The sequence below is a fragment of the Pseudophryne corroboree genome, chromosome 1 (assembly GCF_028390025.1).
Source record: "Pseudophryne corroboree isolate aPseCor3 chromosome 1, aPseCor3.hap2, whole genome shotgun sequence".
In the NCBI taxonomy this organism is placed as follows: Eukaryota; Metazoa; Chordata; class Amphibia; order Anura; family Myobatrachidae; genus Pseudophryne; species Pseudophryne corroboree.
In genome coordinates, this window is record NC_086444.1 from 854,052,346 (window position 1) to 854,074,224 (window position 21,879).

General features: G+C 43.3%; 1 long non-coding RNA gene across 4 annotated transcripts in view; it reads left to right on the plus strand.

Annotated features, from left to right (window-relative positions):
• The window catches only part of LOC134913185 (uncharacterized), a 78,273-nt gene that overhangs the window by 50,438 nt on the left and 5,956 nt on the right, over positions 1-21,879 (plus strand). For all 4 annotated transcript variants that reach the window (XR_010177008.1, XR_010177018.1, XR_010177023.1 and 1 more), the window contains one exon: positions 21,168-21,232. This is a non-coding gene — a long non-coding RNA (uncharacterized LOC134913185). The remainder of the gene's footprint in view (positions 1-21,167; positions 21,233-21,879) is intronic.

Here is a 21,879-nt window from a genome sequence, read left to right on the forward strand (position 1 = left end):
GACATCCCTAGGGATCGTAGCCTCATACTATTCCTGGTGCCTTATGATCCCTAAGGCCTAGCACTGTAGCACCCATGGTGGCGGCGTGCCAGCTACTGTTTGGTAGTCTCCTCCCAAAACAGTGCGGCTGTGTCCATATTCCCCTTTTAAGTGGAATTGATTCCTTACCTTCTCCCCGTGCTCCGGCCACAGCCTGGTAATGTCTGCTGGACCTGCTAGTATATCCGACACAGATGCCCGCCGAGACAGCACTGTACCGTGGGTAAGCGTTGTTGCGACCCGGCGGAGAGTTGTTGGAGTGACTCTTTCCAATATGCATATAAGACACTGTTAGGAAAGATCACTCAAAAACATAGTAAGACTATAAAAATAAAATAAGAAAGCTTAGGGCTGCCAAAAACAGCAGCTCTGTTACCATGGTCCGGCTCCTGCCGCACCAAACAAAAAACTGATTTGCCTGAGCCAGTGGGCGGGTATATATGGACGGGCCCGTTGCATCCTGGGAGGACTGAAAGCTTGTCATCGTTTGGTGCCAATCCGCTATCGCTCCATCATATCCCATTGTTATCCTGTGGATAATACAGAAATTTACCAGCGCTTGCTGTTAAGAACTATATGAAAAAATAAATAAATATCTGAACGGTTTATATAAAAAGAATGTACATTTATTGAATAAACATGATAAAACAACTATTAAAAATAGAAATGAGTGGCTACATATAAACCTGCATGAAGATATTGTTAAAATTGGGATAGTCTGTATGTGCTGGCTAGGATTCACTCTGATGAAATATATTCCACTGTAAAGTATCTCATAAATCGGTTATTTGCATGTTCCGATGATTTAGCAGTAGGGTTATCCTCAGTGGTCGATGTGCAGTATATCCACTTTGTGAAGAAACACAGAGTTCATCCGGTTCTAATTGTATCCACAGTGAATTAGGCACCAAGGAGCATTTCCAAGTTAAGAGTGACCAAGTAGTACCAGCGTAGGTAATGGATCCCAAAAATCAGGTAGAGGCGTAGCAGGCTCAACGCGTTTCGCTGGTGTCTCAAGTCCAGCTTCCTCAGGAGCATAATCTGGGGAAGGGTACAGAAAAATATCTGCTGCTTTGAAGGTCCCAATGAGAACAGTGGCCTCCATCATCCGTAAATAGAAGAAGTTAGGAACCACCAGGACACTTCCTAAATCTGGCCGGCCGTCTAAACTGAGCGATCGGGGGAAAAGGGCCCTAGTCAGGGAGGTGACCAAGAACCTGATGGTCACTCTGTCAGAGCTACAGCATTCCTCTGTTGAGAGAGGAGAACTTTCCAGAAGGACAACCATCTCTGCAGCAATCCATCTATCAGACCTCTATGGTAGAGTGGCCAGATGGAAGCCACTACTTAGTAAAAAGCACATGGCAGCCCACCTGGAGTTTGCCAAAATGCGCCCGAAGGACTCTCAGACCATGAGAAACAAAATTCTCTGGTCTGATGAGACAAATTTTGAACTCTTTGGCGTGAGTGCCAGTTGTCGTGTTTGGAGAAAACCAGGCACTGCTCATCACCAGGCCAATACCATCCCTACAGTGAAGCATGGTGGTGGCAGCATCATGCTGTGGGGATGTTTTTCAGTGGCAGGAACTGGGAGACTAGTCAGGATAGAGGAAAAGATAAATGCAGCAATGTACAGAGACATCCTGGATGAAAACCTGCTCCAGAGCGCTTTTGTCCTCAGACTGGAGTGACGGGGTTCATCTTTCAGCATGACAATGATCCTAAACACACAGCCAAGATATCAAAGGAGTGGCTTCAGGACAACTCTGTGAATGTCCTTGAGTGGCCCAGCCAGAGCCCAGACATGAATCCGATTGAACATCTCTGGAGGGATCTGAAAATGGCTGTGCCCCGACGCTTCCCATTCAACCTGATGGAGCTTGATAGGTGCTGCAAAGAGGAATGGGCAAATTGTCCAAAGGCAGGTATGCCAAGCTTGTGGCTTCATATAAAAAAAAAAACTTTAGGCTGTAATTGCTGCCAAATTTGAATAAATCTCCAAAAACTTTTTTCACATTGTCATTATGGGGTATTGTGTGTAGAATTTTTAGGGAAAAAAAGAGTTATTTCCAATTTTAAATAAGGCTGTAACATAACAAAATGTGGAAAAAGTGAAGCGCTGTGAATACTTTCTGGATGCACTGTATATATGTGTATGTATATATATATATATATATATATATATATAGTTAATATATTAATTGAATATATAAAAACAATTAGCTATAACTAGATAGTAACAGACATCACTGCACCCTTACCCACAGCAGGATGCCACTAATTAATTTGTTGTATTGTGCATGATTCATGCACTTTACAATACATGTAATTTAACCTCCTTATATTCAACTTTTGAAAGCTTTAAACATTACAGACATTGCAGTGTACTGTGAACTTAGTTCTTGCTTTGTATAAACAATGTACAATGTTCCTAGAGTTGTAGCCTCGTTCCCGGAAGCATAGTACCATCTCCTGTAGTTGTTCTTCCATAATCTCTTTATCTGAATTATTCCTCATCACCCTGAGAAATTGGGAAATGAGCAGATTATCCTTTAAGGCCGGTGGATGTTGGCTGCTATGTAGTAATAAGGGGGGTAATTCCAAGTTGATCGCAGCAGGAATTTTTTTTAGCAGTTGGGCAAAACCATGTGCACTGCAGGGGAGGCAGATATAACATGTGCAGAGAGAGTTAGATTTGGGTGTGGTGTGTTCAATCTGCAATCTAATTTGCAGTGTAAAAATAAAGCAGCCAGTATTTACCCTGCACAGAAATAAAATAACCCACCCAAATCTAACTCTCTCTGCACATGTTATATCTGCCTCCCCTGCAGTGCACATGGTTTTGCCCAACTGCTAAAAAAATTCCTGCTGCGATCAACTTGGAATTACCCCCATTGTGTTTCTGTCAGTCGATTTCCGGTACAACTTTGTCCGAATTGTGTTCCCTTCCAATGATACTGTGATATCCAGAAAATCTATATGATGTGCATCAATCTTGTGGGTAAATTTAATAGGATTATCCATTGCATTTAGCGTTCCTACCATCTCTTGAAATGACTCGGTGGTGCCTCTCCATATTAGGAAGACGTCATCGATAAACCACTTATAGAACACAATCCTAGAATCAAATCTGGGGAATATATGCATCTGCTCGTAGGCTGTCATATAAATATTTGCATAGGCGGATGCCAGGTTTGACCCCATCGCTGTACCAGAGTGTTGTACATAATATTTCTCCAGATGCATGAAATGGTTACACTTAAGGACAAGGCTAGATAGTTCCAATATAAAGTCTATTAATTATGGGTATTTAATGGGGGCCTGTGAGGCAATATCCTTGATTCCAGTTCCCCATGGCTGCTGTTGTCACAGGCTGTCTATATTTCTCTGTTGCTGCACCTTGAAGAAGGTCCCTTATATATATATATAATAAGAAATATTATTTACTCTTAGATTGCACTGAACTGTGAGCTGCACCAGAGATGGGACTCCTGCTAGTAGGCACCCAGAACAGTTCTGACTGTTGATCTATGCACATGTATCCATTGGGATTCTGATCACTGATTATTGATATTCAATTGGGTCACACCAATGAGAGTTTTTTGGTCAACAGAGAGAACGTGTTATACTGATTTAGGACATTTTTTGCCACACTCACAATTTGTCTTGATACTTCTGTCTAAAAAATCTGCAATACTTCTTTATGCGGTGTAGGTTTTATAAAGCAGACCAAACTAAGGAACCAACGTGTATATATGCACTTTGAAGTCCTAATCGTTTTTACCCCTGGTGAAGTCGCTAAGATGAAATGTGTAGGGTTCACCAATCAACATTCAACATGTTCTTGTGTATTTGATTTCCACCCAGAGCGCACACCTTTGCTAAGGTGAGGGTGGCATTCCAACTCTGTACCTTGACATGCATTTGGATTTATTGGTGTTAGTCAAAGAATTCTTGTCTTTTAAAGAATAATTTGTTCTAATGAGTAAAGAACCATGTTTTTATAAATGTGTATGTCTGAGCTCTTTTATTTGGGTGATTCTGGTGAGAGGGTTTATTGCAGGGGACACTGCAAAACCTCCCTTAAAAATTTTTGTCGGATTCGGGTATGTTTTGGATTCGGGTGTTTTTTTTCAAAACCCCCTCAAAAACAGCTTAAATCATAGAATTTGGGGGTAATTTTGATCCTATAGTATTATTAGCCTCAATAACCATAATTTCCACTCATTTCCAGTCTATTCTGAACACCTCACACCTCACAATATTATTTTTAGTCCTAAAATTTGCACCGAAGTTGCTGGATGACTAAGCTAAGCGACCCAAGTGGCCGGCACAAACACTTGGCCCATCTAGGAGTGGCACTGCATTGTCAGAGAGGATTGGCCCCAAACATCACATGATGCAAAGATAAATAAAAAAAGAGGTGCAAAGGGAATTGTCCTTGGGCCCTCCCACCCACCCTTATGTTGTATAAACAGGACATGCACACTTTAACAAACCCATCATTTCAGCCACAGGGTCTGCCACACGACTGTGGCTGAAATGACACCAATCTAACAAAACAAAGAAAACAGAGGAACTAGTAACATATGTGAATCACTTCTCAGATCACACACCTCCTGATTGTTGCATCCGATTAAATAGCACGGAACTACCTTACTTGGACAATTCAAAAACCATCCATTTTACCTACAAATGCTTGTATCTGTATTATTGTAATTTTGTTTTTTGAAGCACAGCTGCACCAATGCAATTTTACCTGCAAACACTTAAAACATCTAACATAATTACCATCGCTTCTTAAACCTCTCACAATCCTTTCATTTCTTACACTCCAAATACATTTCTGCACCCACTTTATCTACGCTTTTGACTCATTTCATACTAAATCTACACCCATTGAGCCTACACTGCTTTTCTCACCGGCATTTCTGCAATTCTTCTGCTCGGATTCCCTTACAGCCTCTACTCCTACTTCCACCAACCTATTTACCTACTTAACACTATGTCAAGGCTTTCTTATACTCCCCACATCACTCAGTGTCTACCTAATAATGTATCTTTATCCTTCCCCCCTAGTCTCTTACACCTCCTCCTCTGTCTCCCCTCCATCCCTCTGTTTCCTTCTCCCTCCTTTCCTGTTACCCCACTTTCATTCACCTCTGCCCCATGGTCCTGCTACCCCACAACTCAGACCTGCTCCCTCTCTCCCTTCCCTGTCACCTCCCCACACCCGAATTCACATCACACTGACCTCCCTCCCTGCCCACCTCCTGCAGTTTCCCCTCCTAGCTCAGGCACCCGTACCATCACTACTCTCTCATCATCCCTGCCCTCAAAGTTAATCTCACCTCATCGCTACAGCAACCCTGATAATCTCATTCACATCTCTCCCACAAACTCATACCCCCTATCCTGTGCCCTCTGGAATGCCAGATCAATTTGTAACAAACTGGTCCCCACTTATGACCTTTTCATTTCCAACTCCCTACACCTACTAGTCATTACTGAAACTTGGATTACGCCCTCTGACACTACTTCTCCTGCTGCTCTCTCTGTTGGGGGCCTCACATTCACACACACACCCCGACCTGGGGGTCGCCATGGGGGTTGTGTTGGGGTCCTTTTACCTTCTAGTTACTCCTACCAACTCATACCACCAGAACCATCCCATACTTTCTCTACATTTGAGGTCCATGCCATACGCCTCTTCCAACCAGTACATCTTAGAGTAGCTGTCATTTACCACCCCCCGGCACTGCTTCCAAATTCATCGACAACTTTGCTTCCTGGCTTCCTCACTTCCTCTCTTCTGACATTCCCTCCATTATCCTAGGCGATTTCAACATCCCTATTGACATCCCCACACAATCCCTGGCCTCTAAACTCCTTAACCTCACCTTTTCACTTGGTCTCTCCCAGTGGACCTCTTCACCCTCCCATGTGAATAGGAGCTCACTGGATCTGGTCTTCACTCCCCGCTGTGATATTTCTGATTTTTCAAACTCCCCACTTCCCCTCTCAGACCACCACCTGCTTTCCTTTAACCTATCTCTCTCAACTTCCCCATCTCTACCTCCTAAGGCTACCATCACTAAGCGTAACATTGAAGCTATTGACACCACATTCCTTTCCTCCCTGTTTGACTCACTTCTCTCTCCTATTCTCTCTCACTCATGCCCTGAACAAGCCACTTCCACATACAATGCATCCCTTACTTCTGCTCTTGACTCAGTTGCTCCACCAACCACTATTCACACTCGCAAATTAACACCTCAACCCTGGCACACCAAATGCACCAGATATCTGCAAAAATGCTCACGTACTGCTGAGCGACACTGGAGGAATCATGCTCTAAGGCAGACTTCCTCCATTTCAAACTTATGCTCTCATCCTTCAGTGCTGTCCTTTCTCTTGCTAAACAGTCATACTTCAAGAACCTCATCTCCTCCCAGTCTTCCAACCCCCGGCGCCTCTTTGCCACTCTCAACTCACTGCTCTGCCCACCTCGTCTCCGTTCCTCACTCTCTGCTCTTGACTTTGCCACGTACTTCACATCCAAAATTGACTCCATACGTCAGGACATCACATAATAACAGACCATCAGTAAACAGCCTTCTCCCATCCCTTACCAGCCCTCCCCATCCCTCGCACCAACTCTGACATCTTTCTCCCATGCATCTGGAGAGGAAGTCATAGCCCTCATTTGTTCCTGTCCCCTCACCACCTCCCCACTTGACCCTATCCCCTCTCGCCTCCTCTGCTACCTCTCTCCTTCTGCTTGTTCCCATCTTTCCCACCTTCTCAATCTCTCCCTCTCATCAGGCACTGTCCCCTCTGCCTTCAAGCATGTACTCATCTCTCCTAATCTTAAAAAACCTACCCTTGATCCAAACACTCTCTCCAACTACCGACCCATCTCTCTCCTCCCTTTTGCCTCCAAACTCCTTGAGCATATTGTCTACAACCGCCTTACTTCCTTTCTTTCCTCACACTCACTGCTTGACCCATTCCAGTCTGGCTTCCATCCTCTCCACTCCACTGAAACTGCCCTTACAAAAGTATGCAATGACCTCCATGTTGCTAAATCTAAGGGACACTACTCTCTACTTATTCTACTTGATCTTTCTGCTGCTTTTGACACTGTGGACCATTCTCTCCTACTGCAAATCCTTCACTCCATTGGTCTGCGTGACACTGCCCTCTCTTGGCTGTCTTCCTACCTTTCTGACTGTTCATTCTCTGTCTCCTCTCATGACTCCACCTCCCCCTCACTTCCACTAACTGTAGGGGTACCCCAAGGTTCTGTCCTTGGTCCTCTTCTCTCTCTATATGTCCTCACTAGGTAAGCTCATTAGTTCTTTTGGTTTCCAGTATCATCTCTATGCTGATGACACTCAAATCTATCTTTCCTCTCCAGACCTCTCCCCTGCTCTCCTCACTCGTATCTCCAACTGTCTCTCTGCTACCTCTTCCTGGATGTCCCAGCGCTTTCTTAAACTTAACATGTCTAAGACCGAGCTGATCATCTTCCCTCCCTCCCGCATAACCTCACCTCCTACAATCTCATTATCTATTGATGGCACTACTATCTCCTCTAGCCCCCAAGTGCGCTGTCTTGGAGTAATCCTTAACTCCTCCCTCTCCTTCAAACCACACATTCAGCACCTCTCACAAACCTGCCGTTTTCATCTAAAAAAATATTTCCAGGATCAGACCCTTTCTGACCCAGGATGCTACTAAGACTCTTATCCACTCAGTGGTCATCTCCAGACTGGACTACTGTAATCTCCTCCTGACTGGCATTCCTGACAAATACCTCTCTCCACTCCAATCTATCCTCAATGCTGCTGCCCGGCTCATTTTCCTCACCAAACGCACTACGTCCACCTCTCCTCTCTTACTAGTCCTTCATTGGCTCCCCTTCCCTTTCAGAATCCATTTCAAGCTTCTCATACTTGCTTACAAAGCCCTCACCCACTCCTCTCCCATCTACATCTCTGACCTTATCTCCCTTTACACTCCCACACGTCCTCTTCGCTCTGTTAATGCACGCCGACTCTCCTGCCTACGGATTACTTCCTCCCACTCCTACCTCCAAGATTTTTCACGTGCTGCACCACTTCTCTGGAATTCCCTACCTCTCGCCCTCAGGCTCTCCACCTCTCTACAAAACTTCAAACGGGCTCTCAAGACCCACTTCTTCACCAAACCCAGCCAAATCTCATCCTAAACCTCTATTCCATGCTCTCTATGTACCCCATCTTTCTCACCCCTGTCTGTCTACCCCTCCCCTTTAGAATGTAAGCTCTCACGAGCAGGGCCCTCTTCCCTCATGTGCTTATCCTTTTCTTACTCTAATAATATTCAACTGCACCATATCCAGCAGTCTTCTGCCACCTGATACTTATTTCAGTGTCATCTGCTGATGTAGCTATGTTTATTCACCCTGTACTTGTCCTATATTGTCGTCAACTGTAAGTTGCTGTTTTCCTGCTTGATTATTTGTTTATGTACTCTGTAATTGGGTGCTGCGGAACCCTTGTGGTGCCATATAAATAAAGGATAATAATAATAATAATAATATTAATAATAATGACTGGTTGGTTTGGGCCTCTACCAAAAAAAGAAGCAATCAATCTCTCCTTGCTCAAACTGGCTCTACAGAGGCAAGATGTCCACCTCATCATCATCCTCCGATTCCTCACCCCTTTCACTGTGTACATCCCCCTCCTCACAGAGTATTAATTCGTCCCCACTGGAATCCACCATCTCCGGTCCCTGTATACTTTCTGGAGGCAATTGCTGGTGAATGTCTCCACGGAGGAATTGATTATAATTCATTTTGATGAACATCATCTTCTGCACATTTTGTGGAAGTAACCTCGTACGCCGATTGCTGACAAGGTGAGCGGCTGCACTAAACACTCTTTCGGAGTACACACTGGAGGGGGGGCAACTTAGGTAAAATAAAGCCAGTTTGTGCAAGGCACCTCCAAATTGCCTCTTTTTCCTGCCAGTATACATATGGACTGTCTGACATGACTACTTGGATGTTGTCACCCATATACTCCTCCACCATTATTTCAATGGTGACAGTATCATATGCAGTGACAGTAGACATGTCAGTGATCATTGGCAGGTTCTTCAGTCTGGACCAGATGTCAGCACATGCTCCTGACTGCCCTGCATCACCGCCAGCAGGTGGGCGCGGACATTTTATCCATTTCCTGGCAGCCCCAGTTGCGGGAGAAAATGAAGGAGGAGCTGTTGACAGGTCACGTTACACTTGAGTTGACAGCTGTCTCACCAGCATGTCTTTGAATCTCTGCAGACTTCTGTTGCCAAAAAGAGAGATACAACGTAGGCGTTAAACCTAGGATTGAGCACAGTTGCCAAAATGTAGTGTTCTGATTTCAACAGATTGACCACCCTTGAATCCTGGCAAAGCGAATGAAGGGCTCCATCCACAAGTCCCACATACTTAGCGGAATCGGTCCATCTTAGCTCGTCCTTCAATTTCTCCAGCTGCTTCTGCAAAGGCCTGATGAGGGGAATGACCTGACTCAAGCTGGCAGTGTCTGAACTGACTTCACGTGTGGCAAGTTCGAAGGGTTGGAGAACCTTGCACAAGACGGAAATCATTCTCCACTGCGCTTGAGTCAGGTGCATTCCCCCTCCTTTGCCTATATCATAGGTGGATGTATAGGCTTGAATGGCCTTTTGCTGCTCTTCCATCCTCTGAAGCATATAGAGTGTTGAATTCCACCTTTTTACCACCTCTTGCTTCAGGTGATGGCAGGGCAGGTTCAGGAATGTTTGCTGGTGCTCCAGTCTTCGGCACGTGGTGGCTGAATGCCGAAAGTGGCCCGCAATTTTTTGGGCAACTGACAGCATCTCCTGCACGCCCCTGTCATTTTTCAAAAAATTCTGCACCACCAAATTAATTGTATGTGCAAAACATGGGACATGCTGGAATTTGCCCAGATGTAAAGCATGCACAATATTGGTGGCATTGTCCGATATCACAAATCCCCAGGATAGTCTAATTGGGGTAAGCCATTGTGCGATGATGTCACTCAGTTTCCATAAGAGGTTGTCAGCGGTGTGCCTCTTATGGAAACCGGTGATACACAGCGTAGCCTGCCTAGGAATGAGCTGGCGTTTGTGAGATGATGCTACTGGTGCCACTGCTGTTATTGCTGCGGGAGGCAATACATCTACCCAGTGGGCTGTCACAGTCATGTAGTCCTTAGTTTACCCTGCTCCACTTGTCCACATGTCCATGGTTAAGTGGACACTGGGTACAACCGCATTTTTCAGGACACTGAGTACACTTTTCTTAATGTCCCTGTACAGTCCAGAAATCGCTTTCCTAGTGAAGTAGAATCTAGATGGGATTTGGTACCAGGTACTCATTACCTCCGTCAATCGTCTAAATCCCACTACACCAATGGCGGATACCGGACGCACGTCTAACACCAACATAGCTGTCAAGGCCTCAGTTATCCGCTTTGCAACAGGATGACTGCTGTCCTATTTCATCCTCCTCGCAAAGATCTGTTGGACAGTCAATTGCTTAGTTGAAGTAGTACAAGTCATCTTCCAACTTCCCCTCTGGGATGACGATCGACTACCAGCAGCAACAACAGTAGCGGCAGCAGCAGTAGGCATACCACTCAAGGATCCTCCGGAGGAGGAGAGGACTCATCAGTCATGCCTGTCACATGGGCTGACGTTAAGGGAGTTGGTGGTGTGGCTTGCAGGAGCTTGGGTACAAGACGAAGAAGGGATTTAGGTGTCGTTGGACTGATTACGCTCTTATGCAAAGTTTCTGAACTTGACAATGACTTCTGATGAATACGCTGCAGGTGACGTATAAGGGAGGATGTTCCTAGGTGGTTAACGTCCTTACCCCTACTTACAGTATTATGGATTGACAGATGCAACACACGGCTTGACACCTGTGGTCCAGATTTGTGGAGAAATAATGCCACGATGAAGAGATGGCTTTTTTGGTATTTTTCCCAGGCATGACAATGGGCTTTCTCATCCCATGGACAACAACTCTCTCCCACGGTGCCTGATTTAAACAAACCACATCACCATCAGAATCCTCCTTGTCAACTTCCTCCTCAGCACCAGCAACACCCATATCCTCATCCTGGTGTACTTCAACAGTGACATCTTCAATTTGAATATCAGAAACTGGACTGTGGGTGCTCCTTCCAGCACTTGCAGAGGGAATGCAAATGGTGGAAGGAGCCACCTCTTCCCGTCCAGTGTTGGGGAGGTCAGGCATTGCAACCGCTGACACACTTGAACTCTTGGGGATTTGTGATACCATCTTAGAATACACAGTTCTTTGCTGTGCTTTTGCCAGCTTAACTCTTATCATTTTTCTAGTGTGAGGATGAGGGCTTTCATTGTCAGGTGAAGCTGAACCACTAGTCATGAACATAGGCCAGTGCCTTAGCCATTCCTTGCCACAACGTGTCGTAAATGGCATATTGGCAAGTTTACGTTTCTCCTCAGACCATTTAAATTTATTTTTTTTGGGTCATTTTACTGAACTTTGGCTTTTTGGATTTTACATGTCATCTGCTATGACATTGGGCAACGGCCTTGGCAGACGAATTTGATGGCATTTCATTGTCTATGTCATGACTAGTGGTAGCAGCTTCAGCATTAGGAGGAAGTGGTTCTTGATCCGTCCCTATTTTATCCTCCAAATTTTTGTTCTTCGTTTTTTTTCTGGAGTTATATAACAATATGCGGCACAGGAGAGCGTTCCTCTACACCACACGGCAAACCCTGTGAAAATTATTTGGATTAAATATTAATAACCCCTTTATTTGGAGTAAATCATTTACAGCCTAGGACAGCACCACTGAATTTATACGGCAGCACCACTGTACTGAATTTATACAGCAGTACCACTGGACTTATACGGCGGTACCACTGGACTGGATTTATACGGCAGTACCACTGGACTTATACGACAGTACCACTGGACTTATGCGGCAGTATCACTGGACTGGATTTATACGGCAGTACCACTGGATTTATACAGCAGTACCACTCGACTGGATTTATATGGCAGTACCACTGGACTTATATGGCAGTATCACTTGACTTATACGACAGTATCACTCCACTGGATATATATGGCAGTACCACTGGACTTATACTGCAGTACCAGTGGACATATATGGCAGTATCACTGCACTTATACGGCAGTATCACTGGACTGGATTTATACGGCAGTTCCACTGGAGTTATATGGCAGTACAACAGGACTTATACGGCAGTACCACTGGACTTATATGGTAGTCCCACTGGACTCATACGGCAATATCACTGGACTGGATTTATACGGCAGTACCACTGGACATATACGGCAGTATCACTGGACTTATATGGCAGTACCACTGGACTCATACAGCAGCACAGGGACCACTGGACATATACGGCAGTACCACTGGACTTATACAGCAGCACAGGGACACCACCACTGGACTGATGCATGACAACACAGCACCACTGCAATGGACTGGACTTATATGGCAGTATCACTGGACTTTTATGGCAGTATCACTGGACTGGATTTATATGACAGTACCACTAGACTTATACTGCAGTACCACTGGACATATATGGCAGTCCCACTGGACTTATACGGCAGTATCACTGGACTGGATTTGTACGGCAGTACCACTAGTCATATACGCCAGTATCACTGAACTTATACGGCAGTATCACTGGACTGGATTTATACAGCAGTACCACTGCACTTATATGGCAGTACAACTGGACTTATATGGCAGTACCACTGGACTTATATGGCAGTAGCATTAGACTTATGTGGCAGTACCAATGGATTTATACGGCAGTATCACTGGACTGGATTTATACGGCAGTACCACTGGACATGTATGGCAGTATCACTGGATTTATACAGCAGTACCACTGGACTGGATTTATACAGCAGTACCACTTGGCTTATGTGGCTGTACCACAGGATTTATATGGCAGTACCACTGGATTTATACGGCAATCCCACTGGATTTATACGGCAGTATCACTGTACTGGATTTATACGGCAGTACCACTGGACATACACGACAGTATCACTGGACTTATACAGCAGTATCAAATGACTGGATTTATACGGCAGTACCGCTGGATTTATATGGCAATCCCACTGGATTTATACGGCATTAACACTGGACTGGATTTATACTGCAGTACCACTGGACATATACGACAGTATCACTGGACTTATACAGCAGTATCACTTGACTGGATTTATACGGCAGTACCACTGCACTTATACAGCAGTACCACTGGACTTATATGGCAGTACCACTTGACTTATATGGCAGTACCATTGGACTTATATGGCAGTACCACTGGACATATATGGCAGGATCACTGGACTTATACGGCAGTATCACTGGACTGGATTTATACGGCAGTACCACTGGATTTTTATACGGCAGTACCACTGGACATATACAGCAGTATCACTGGAATTATACGGCAGTACATCTGGACTTATACGGCAGTACCACTGGTCTGGATTTATACGGCAGTACCACTGGACTTTTATACAGCAGCACCACTGGACATATACATCAGTATCACTGGAATTATATGGCAGTACCACTGGACATATACGGCAGTATCACTGGAATTATATGGCAGTACCGCTGGACATATGCGGCAGTATCACTGGAATTATATGGCAATACCACTGGACATATACAGCAGTATCACTGGAATTATATTGCAGTACCACTGGACATATACAGAAATATCACTGGAATTATATGGCAGTACCACTGGACATATACAACAGTATCACTGGAATTATATGGCAGTACCACTGGACATATACGGCAGTATCACTGGATTTATACGGCAGTACCACTGGACATATACGGCAGTATCACCGGACTTATACGGCAGTACCACTGCACTTATACAGCAGCACAGGGATACCACCACTGGACTGATGCATGACAACACAACACCACTGCAATGGACTGGACTTATACAGAATCATTGGACATATGGCAGCGGAGCACACCACCACTGTGACTGGACTGATGCAGCACAAGACACCACCAGTGGACTGATGCAGTACAATGCAGCACCACTGCAATGGACTTATACAGCAGCACTGGACATATGGCAGCAGAGGACACCACCACTGTGACTGTACTTATGCAGCACAAGACACCACCACTAGACTGATGCAGCACAACACAGCACTGGAATGACACACATAAGACAGAGCAGGTCACCACACCACTTTCCCACACAGACAGACACTGAGGAGAGAAACTCGTCATCTCGCTATACTCTCCAGGACTGTAGTGAAAATGGCAGTGACGCACGGCTCCTTATATGGAATCCAAAACCCATTAGAATATGATGACGTTTTGCCTCGTTCTGGTTTCCAAGTCAGGCGGGAAAACCCGAGCCGGACTCGGATCCGGGCTCGAGACGTGAAGTTCGGGGAGGTTCGGTTCTTGTGGTACAAGTGTAAGAATTCTCTCTAAATCATTTTACAATTATAGAGGCTTTACCACTATTCCTATGATAGGTACTGGTCTCACTCAGGGCCTAATTCAGACCTGATTGCGTATGCATTGCAATGCGCAGGCGCGACTCCAAACAGTGACAGAATGGTGCGAAAACTTTGATCACTAGACGTACGCAAGTTGATTGACAGGAAGAGGACGTTTGTGGGTGGCAAATGGCCATTTTCTGGAAGTGTCTGGAAGAACGCAAGAGTTCCCAAGCGTTTTCATGGAGGGTGTGTGACGTCAGCAATTTTTTTTTTATTTTATTTTATTTTACATTTGATCTGAGAAATGCCTGAAGTGAGGTTAAAACATGTTTGGTCAAATAGTTTTGTATGTACTATAGATCTTTTTTGAAGCCTTGAACAATAGGTTTACTTGTTACTGTATGTCTAAAGTGAACTCTCTATGTCTTTTGGAATGATAAAAAATGCAAAATGTAATGAAACCCATAGTTTTTACTTATTGCAGATGTGCAAGTCATGAAATTCTAAAAAAAAAATATGTTTTAATGTTCCTCAAGATCTGATCCTCTTGACACTCTTGCTTGAATTTGATGTACTTGGTGCTGTAAGTGTTGATTATGACCAAGTTTAAGACTATTGCTGCACAAAGTTGGTTGCTAATTAATGGCTGATTTGTGCTTTGCTCATGGAGAGCTTGTGTGAGGTCAAGCATATGCCTGTCTATGTGTTCTAAAGCATATGTTAGTCTTGCTCTAGTAAACTATGATGCTATAGTGGCAATGTCAGTTTGTGTAGTCGTGTTTAATGCACATAAATTGTTTAGTTTGTTAGTGCATAAAGTCAAACTGCAGTTTGCAAAAGTTATCAAGGATCCCATACAGAGTGTCACGTCTGGGTGTGTTTGTGTTTCTGGCCTGGAGTCTAGGGTTGGAGTTGGAGGAATGGCAGTATGCAGGAAGCTTGGTGACATTATGAAGTTCCTGAACATGGACTGGAACTCAGGTGACACTGTGGAAGCACTTGAAAATTCAGGGAAATAACGATTTCGAATGCTGAAGACCTGTAGAACACTAACTTAGCAAGGCAACAATGGTGAGGATTGGCATAGAAGCTGGTTATGATCATCAAGGCTTGACTCTGGAAATGTTCTGGGATCAGTAGAATACTAGGCTAGGATATATGCGAGATTGGTACAATCAAAGTCACAGTGTGATACTGGGAACAGGACTGTAGTCTGTAAAACAGATTCTGGATATGGACCATGTGGATTGGATACCAGACTAGGACTGGTGGCTTGAGAATCTGGAATGTTGAGCTGTGAATCGACACCAAAAGTACTGATGGTTGGGCCCAAAACTATGGTCCCAGCACAGTTTCCAGTTCCACCAGTTCTTGCCAGAACCAGTGGAACTGGACACTGTGCTGGGACTAGCGGTTCTTAAGTTGGACAATTGGTTTGGAACCAGTAGGACTTGATGGAGACCAGTGGTACTTAAGTTAAACACTGAGTTGGAACTGGTAGGACTAAATCAGTTGTACTTAAGCTAAACACTGGTCCAGAACCAGTGGAACTGGGATGGAACCAATGGGAATAGAGCTAGACACCAGGCTGGGATCAGTGGTACTGGACACTGGGCTGGGAAAAGTGGTGCATGAACTCGACACTGGACTTGAACCAGTGGTACAGTAGCTGGAAACTGGGCTAGGCCAAATGATACAGGAGCTGAACACTAGACTGGGACCAGTGGTTGACACAAAGCAGGAACAAGAATTAGCAGTAGAACACTCAGTGTGAAAATTCTGAGGAGCACCAAGAGTCTGCTCACACTGCAGGCAATCTGCCATAGTTACAGGAAGTCCCTTTATACAGACTGCTTGCTGCTGATTGGCTGAGCCCTCTGGAAAACCATTACCTAGGTTCTCATTGACAGTGCTGCGGTCAGCTGACCTAGGAGAAGATGGCTCTGCCCTAAGTGCAGAGCTGGCGGGAACCAGGGAGAAGAGGACGCTGGAGCCACCTCACTATTTGCAGGCACCGGTGGGAGATCACTGAACAAGCTGCCACAGGAGACCTAGAAGATGCTGCAGCAGAGGGAGACAGTGGCTTGCAGACCTCTGGCAATCTGTGAAGAAGACCTGATAGTGCCCAGATAGCTAAGTGCCAGGTTCTGTGACTGAGGTCTCCAGGGTGCTTTGAGACACAGAGAACAATATTATTGCTTTTGTCGATGATAAAATGTACAGTACATGCCATAGTACCAGAGCACAAATTGCTGAATTCTGGTAACATTATGTCTACCTTTATGTCATGTAAAAACTATCTGTACTATAATTTATTGGCAGGGGCAAACAGGATTTCTTGAAGAAGGTTTCAGCATTATGCCTCAAGAGTGTACATGGCCTCAATGAAAGGTACATGGCTATGATTTTAGTTATGCCACTAAACAGCTCCTTAAACAGAAAAGTCCCCCATAATAAATTAATTCCCTCTCATAATTAAATGATTAACCCCCAAATCACCTGCCACTATTTTAGTCCAAGCCCATCCCCTATTCCATTAAGAGTTCCACTACCTCTACACTTATTTTATCAGGGCCCTTACCTGCCACAGCTGGCCCATAACTGTGACCAATGGCATGTGGAATGAGCTGTGCAGCTGATCATGCACAGCAGCTCATCCTCAGCAATTTTCGTGAATACTGTAAGAGGAGCATGTGCAGCAACTCTGAATGCAGCCAATTGTATCTGCAATCACAGCAGTGCAGAGAAACAAGTGTCCCAGCAAGACATTTCTCCTCTGGAGTTTACTGTGGTACAACTTTGTGAAAGTGCTATCTTCAAATTTTACTTGCTGTTGTGCATGTACTGTGAAAATTCAATGGTTAAACACCTTAGCATAGAGCAATGTATCAGTTAATAAAGTCAGCAATAAGATGGGTTTATAATGTACTGTACATGGAAAAGAACACACATAGAATGGAAATTCATTGCATTATAGTCTACAAGAAACCTTCAAAGTTGATCAGCAAAATTTCCCCATCGTTTGCTTTCAGAGGAATAAATTCACTAAAACTTTTACCTGCACTTCATGCTCAGGAATATGGGGATTGCAAATACAGGGCAGCAGAGCCACTACCAGTACCTCAACATCTTGGCAAAAGTATAATTTTGAATACCTATAGCTTACCACACTGCTGGCACTTCACCTCCAGCAGATGTGTCATACAGTAGCTACTCCTGATGGATACAGGCAAGTGGACATACCGTATCATTTTCAGGTCACTGCTAATAGGAGCAGAACTTCATCCTTGGCTCCTGGAGATTTCTTTTATGTAGGTAACAAGATATTTAAGCAAAAAGCTATCTCTAGTCACAGAGCCGGCCATAGGCATAGGCAAACTAGGCAATTGCCTAGGGCATTTGATATGCCTAGGGGCATCAGCAGCTTCTGCTGATTAAAATGATATGCAGCATGCCTATATTCTGTGTGTAGCATTTCATATGCAGATACAGCCACAGTCTCACACAGTATGCTGCATATCATTTTAATCAGCAGAAGCTGCTTATGCATCCTAGCCACATAGCAATGCAAATAAGATGCATTTTCATAAAAAAAAAGGTGTGCCCGATGTTTGCATTGAGGCAAGATTTATGAGGACACATCGGTATCCAAGCAGAGGCAGAGGCCACAGTGTTAGTGGCAATGTGAGTGCTGTGTGCATGTGAGTGGGTTGGTTGTGCAGTAGTGTTTGGAATATGTGTAAGGAGCATTATGTGTGTCATGTAAAAATGCATTAATAATGTGCAACATACCTGTATGTGTAAGGGGCACTATGTGTGTCATTATGTGTATAAGGGTATTAATAATGTGCGGCATATGTGTAACAGGGTACTACTGTATGTGTGTCATTATGTGTATAGGGGCACTAATAATGTGCAGCAAATGTGTAGGGGGCACTATGTGTGTCATTATGTATATAAGGGCATTAATAATGTGCGGCATATGTGTAAGGGACATAGGGGTAGATGTATTAACCTGGAGAAGGCATAAGGAAGTGATAAACCAGTGATAAAGCAGCGTTAAGTGCAAGGTGATAATGCACCAGCCAATCAGCTCCTATCTGTTAATTTACATATGGAAGCTGATTGGCTGGTGTGTTTATCACCTTGCATTTATCACTGGTTTATCACTTCCTTATGCCTTCTCCAGGTTAATACATCTGCCCCATTATGTGTAACAGGGCATTAATAAAGGTTGTCATAATGTGTAAGGCACATTATTTTTATAAGGACATTAATAAGGTGTCTCATATGTGTAAGGGGCATTACTGTGTGGAATTAGGTGTATAAATGCATTACTAATGTGTGGCATTATGTGTATAAGGTGCTCTACTATGTGGTGTTGCATATAGAAAGGGCACTACTATGTCATCTAATGTGAATAAAGAGCAATAGAGTGTGGTGTAATGTGAATAAGGAGCAATTCAGTGTGATGTAATGTGAACAAGGGGCTCTACTGTAAGGAGTAACGTTTATAAGGTAAAGTGATACTGCTGTGGGCTGTAATATGAATTATGGACACTATCGGATGATCAACTGTGAATAAAGTTGCAGTACTGTGTGGCGTAACTGGAATTGGGGTTATTATTGTGTGGCCATGCCCCTTGCCAGCAAAACACACCCCTTTTTGGGCTGTGCGCCAAATGTGTGAACTGTTCCTATTTAAAATATAGGGGGTACAAACACCAAAAAAAGGACTGCTATAGGTGAGGGGTGCTGGTGCTGGGAAAGAGGTGCAAGGTCAGAGGCGGAACCAGCGGTGGTGCTAGGGGGCACCAGCCAAAATTTTGCCTAGGGCATCATATTGGTTAGGGCCGGCTCTGTCTAGTCAGTACAGCGGTAAATATAACTGCGTATATAACCTGTATTTATCATGGGAAACTTTTCACAGCTATACACTGTTACTATGAAAATCCGGTATTAAATGTGCAAAAGAAAAAAAAATCAGATTATTTTTAGAATTACATTTTACCATTTTTATTATCTGTTATCACATTTGCTATGTTAATAATCCATAACGACTACAGTACATTTTTTAGCATATATTATGAAATAATAACTGTTTTAGGAGCAACAAATTAAAAGCCTTTCATTTTTATCAGTGAATCAAGCCTCAAATGACATCACAAAACTATAGAGGACTACTCATTAATAGTCCATTGTTAACTGGGAAAAGAAAGGAAGGAGAGCATTTTTAGCTTAGGGGCAATGCCATTCATTCTGGGGGCCCTACTTTAGGCCATTTGGCACTTTCAATTGCAGAGCATTTGAAGACAAGTTGCAAGTATAAGGATTCCTTTGCTCCTATGCCAACAGCTGGTCACACTGCTGGTCACTCTGTAGTCAAATCATTATTGTGCTGAATTAAATAATTTTACCTACAAATTTTATGTAACAGCCACTGTAAGTTATTTATCATCAGCCCTTTTGAGCTCTAGGGTCTAGGAAAGCACATTATTGACATGTGAGAGGTTTTATGAGGTTGTTTAGAATCATTTTAAGATTTGTCATTGTTTTATTTTGGTGTAGTTTAATTTAGCTTAGTTTTAGTGGCTGCTTTACATTTTACAATAATTTAAGCAATATATCTTTCTTTTTGTAACGTACATCATTTCAACTGCATGTGTTCAATCGTTACATTTGAACTTTTAACTTTTTTCTGTTGAATATGGTTTATCTGTTCTCATTTTACAAATTCCAAAAGTTTTGGATAAAAATTAGAAAAGCAAAACAAGAAGCAGTAGCCAATGAAAAATGACTGAAGTGAAGGTGGCCACTCGAAGCCAAGACAAAGGTTATAGTCACACTCAGTCAATAGAGTTTATGACAAATGAGAATCAAGGCTTCCAGCTGAATTTCAGATTAGTTATTTTTGTTTTAATGTATGTGTGAATCAATTAATCCTGTCATACAAGGGCATCGTAAACTGTGTGCTAGAGTTAATGAGTCAGACATTATCACATCATTATACCAGCTGGCATAATGTAGCATGTGTTGTTTGTCATAATATACACTGCCATGCTTAACAACCATTAATTGTTTACACGAGCAGTCATATTTTTCTTCAAAGAACCTTCAGTGACTTTTTACTGAATTAAATGCTTATTCATAGCACAAACCAATGCTCGAACAGCAAAAACATGCTAAAAAAGCATATAATCAGATGTTTTGCTGCAATGTGCAAAAGTACTGCAAAATGTTTATAAATGTAACCAACATTTTATGCAACGCCTACTTTAACATATAAAAATAGTAATAATAAGTAATAAATCTTATACAAGGTAACAATTATAAAGTTTTCATAATATATTGCATCATTTGAGGAATTGGAATTTCTGATTCTAAAGAAAATGTAAGCTTTACATTGCCATGCTAGTTCTAAAAGGATACAAAACCAAAAATGCAAGTTGCCCCATAAAACCTAAGAAACTTTTAGCATTTACAAACATATATTTAAAATTTCTCATTCATAGCCAATGACGGGGTAAATTTACTAAAATTTGTGTTTCAGATGATTTCAGTTGAGATTGAATTCGAATGACAGCGGACATGTGAAGTGACCACTTTAAAAAAAAGGTAATTTACTAAACTACCGTGTTTGTGAGATTTGAGTTTTCCGATGTCAATGTCATTCTTATTGAAGGGCAGTATTTTACGGGAGAGTTTAGTAAAATACTGCTGAACATTACACAGTGAAGCCCAGCTGGATCAGTGAGAGCTGTGCAGGGCTTCATTGTGTAAAGTATTTAAATAGTTTAAAAAATAAAAATAAAAAATTGTGTGGGTCTCCCCTCCTGCACATTTTTACCGCTGGTATTTTAACAACCAGGACCGGCTCAAAGAGATGAAAATGCAAACTCAAACACTGGAGCTTAGTAAATGTCCACCAACATGGATGTTTTTTAAAGGATGAATTTAAAAAACAACAACAGTCAGTTTCCCGACTGTCCGGAGACCCACAGCGGGATTCAGTTTCCAGGGTTAGGGTTAGGCACTAGGTGGAAAGTTAGGGTTTGCGAGGTGGGAGGGAGGTTAGGCTGTGAAAGGGAAGGGTTAGGGTTAGGCTGTGGGTGGGAGAGGTGAAGGTTAGGCTATGGGATGGGTTGGTTAGTGTAAAAATTCAGATATATTTGCACTCACCTTGTTTGCAAACAGGTCGCATGGATCCTATGGCTCACAGGTGCGTAACCAGTGCCTGTGCATGTTCGCAGGCACTATAATCA